Genomic DNA, 3,222 nt, shown 5'->3' on the forward strand with positions numbered 1-3,222 from the left:
AGGGTTTGGGCGAGGGGATGGGTGGCTTCTATGAATAGAAAGAGATAAAGATAAAGTCCTGGGGATGTAACGTACAGTGTGGCAGCTATGGTCTGTATTGTATATTTGAAATCGCTAAGAGAGTAGATCTTAAATATTCTCATCACAAGAAAAAAAATTGTAGCTCATATATGGTGATGGGTGTTAAATAAACCTATCGTGTCAATAATTTCACAGTATATACATATATCAAACCGTTATGTACACCTAAAACTAATGCAATGCTGTACGTCAGCTATATCTCAGTTTTTAAAAAAAGAAAGGAAAAGCTCTCTCTCTTTCTCTCTCCTGTCTCTCTTGCAGTGCGCATGCACTGAGGGAAGGCCATGTGAGGACATAGTGAGAAGTCAGCCATCTGGAAGCCTGGGGGAAAGCTTTTACCGGGAACTGAATCTTGCTAGTTCCTTGATCTTGGACTTCCTAGCCCCTAGAACTATGAGAAAACACATTTCTGTTATTTATGCCACCCGGTCTGTGGTATTTTGTTGTGGTAGGCCAAGATGACTAAGACAACAGGTGCGAGTTGTTATCAATCAGTGTGGCTGGGGTGTGTACACACTGATAGATCCTCTGCAGTCCACCCCCAATTACTTCTGACATTAAATTCACTCCATCTAGGCATGACCTCCAGGATCACGACTGGCTACAATTTCTAAGAAAACTTGCAAGAGAAGGGTTAGTGGAATAAACTTTGGCCTCTGCTGTTGCATTTGGTTCATGAGCTGTAACCGATGCTCATCATCCCCCTCTTCTACTACTCATTTTATTTTTATTTATTTTTTAGAGATTTTATTTTATTTACTCATGAGAGATACAGAGAGAGAGAGAGAGAGAAAGAGAGAGAGAGAGAGAGAGAGAGAGAGAGAGAGAGGCAGAGACACAGGCAGAGGGAGAAGCAGGCTCCATGCAGGGAGCCCGACGTGGGACTTGATCCTGTGTCTCCAGGGTCACACCCTGGGCTGCAGGCGGTGCTAAACCGCTGCACCACCAGGGCTGCCCCTCTACTACCCATTTTAGATCGCCTTACCTTTTGGCTTGGCTGGTGAGTTGATCCGTTTCTGTTTTCCTCAGCTTAATTGAGACATGATTGACATAACATTGTGTAGGTGTAGGGTGTACAATGCGATGATTTGATATATATTTACACTCATTTCTTTTTAAATATATTTTATTAATATTTTTTAGAGAGAGAGTGTGTGTGTATGTATGGGCATGCTAGTGGACTGGGGAGGGGCAGAGAGAGAGAGAGAGAGAGAGAGAGAGAATCTTAGCAGACTCCATGCCTAACATGGAGCCTAACATGGGACTCAATCTCATGACCCTGAGATCATGACCTGAGGCAAATCAAGAGTCAGTTGCTTAACTAAACTGAGCCACCTAGACGCCCTTCTCTTATTTCTAAAGAGTAAGGCCTCCTGGTCAGCAGACACTTTTCAGGATATGGTGGCTATAATTGCACATTTATAATTCAATCTGAGCAAAAGTGCACCAAAAGATGCCCCAGGGCATTACCTGAGTGCCAAGCACACTCTTCCATGCCTTCATCATGTAGAAGCAGTCCTAGCTCCTTATGATGATTAAGATTAACTACCTCTGGCAGATTGTTTGTACAGTTTACTTGTAGGCTCTGGACTTGCTCAGCCTTGGTCCCCAATGTACCACTTCTATTTTATGATGTATTACTGCTGAGCCCACATGACCTCATAACCTGGGGGTGGGGGGTTTGACCAAACCCAGCTCATAATGGGAAGTTCAAGCTACATGGTCATTTGATATCCTATGGTGAGACACTCGGTTTCTACCAAGTTGGTATGCGCCTGTTCTAGATTTCTAGAGGTCTGAGTTGCAACTCTTCCATTGCTGTTTTTTTTCTTTAATTTATTTATTTATGATAGTCACACAGAGAGAGAGAGAGAGAGAGAGAGAGAGAGAGAGAGAGAGAGGCAGAGACACAGGCAGAGGGAGAAGCAGGCTCCATGCACCGGGAGCCCGATGTGGGACTCGATCCAGGGTCTCCAGGATCGCGCCCTGGGCCAAAGGCAGGCGCTAAACTGCTGCGCCACCCAGGGATCCCTCTTCCATTGCTGATTACCAGAAGATCCATGTGGCATATTCCTTTGATGCCTCAGTAACATGCAATCAGCTGGGTCAAATGGCCCAAGCGCTGGGATGCATATATTGCAGCCTGATGCTGTCCCAGAGTCCTTTCTTGTTCTTAGTCCACTCAACGCTTCCATATGTCAATAGATGAGACCACCACTCAATATCTAAAACAAAATGTACAAAGCTTAATTACTGCTTATGTAAGTATAGGCTGACCAGGCACAGTTTTTCTAAGAGCAGACTGCTGATCTTAGAGTTTTGGGAAAGCACAGAATTCAAAAAGTGGTAAATTTTCAAAAGTACGAATGAGTTGACATAATCTTCTGAAGTGTGGTCATTTGAGTGGACAGTTCATTTGTTGGTATTCACAAGTATGTTCATTAGAATTAATCCGATCTTGGCTGATTATTAGAAACAAGGAGTTGTCACTGAGTTGTTGGATTGCAAAAGGATGTTCACTGATGTAATTGATTATGTCAATCAATGTTGATTGATTAAAAGGGTTTAGAGGGGCGCCTGGGTGGCTCAGTTGGTTAAGCATCTGACTCTTGATCTCAGCTCAGGTCTTCATCTCAGGGTCATGAGTTCAAGTCCCACACTGGGGTCCATGCTGGTCATGGAGCCTACTTGAAATAAAAAGGGTTTAAAACCCATTCTGAGGATTATTTGTTACCAAAGCTAGAGAGCTCTTAATTTTTATTAGATAGGGTTTTTTTTTTTAAAGATTTATTTGTTTATTCATGAGAGACACAGACTGAGAGACAGAGTCAGAAACACAGGCAGAGTGAGAAGCAGGATCCTCGCAGGGAGCCTGATGCTGGACCAATCCTGGATCCTGGGATCACGACCTGAGTGGAAGGCAGGTGCCCAACCGCTGAGCCACCCAGGCGTCCCAATTAGGTTTAAAACATATTCTTGCTTGATACAATAGCTTCAGAAAAAGTCTATCTTTTCATAAGAATTTGAGAACTTTAAAACTCTGTTTTCCCATTTAGTCTTCACTCAGTCAAACAAGGAGAGACCGACAATATTTATCTAGCTATTTACCATGATGGTTGATTTTCCGTGAAAATGAAGCTT

This window comes from Vulpes vulpes, chromosome 10 (assembly GCF_048418805.1).
Source record: "Vulpes vulpes isolate BD-2025 chromosome 10, VulVul3, whole genome shotgun sequence".
NCBI lineage: Eukaryota > Metazoa > Chordata > Mammalia > Carnivora > Canidae > Vulpes > Vulpes vulpes.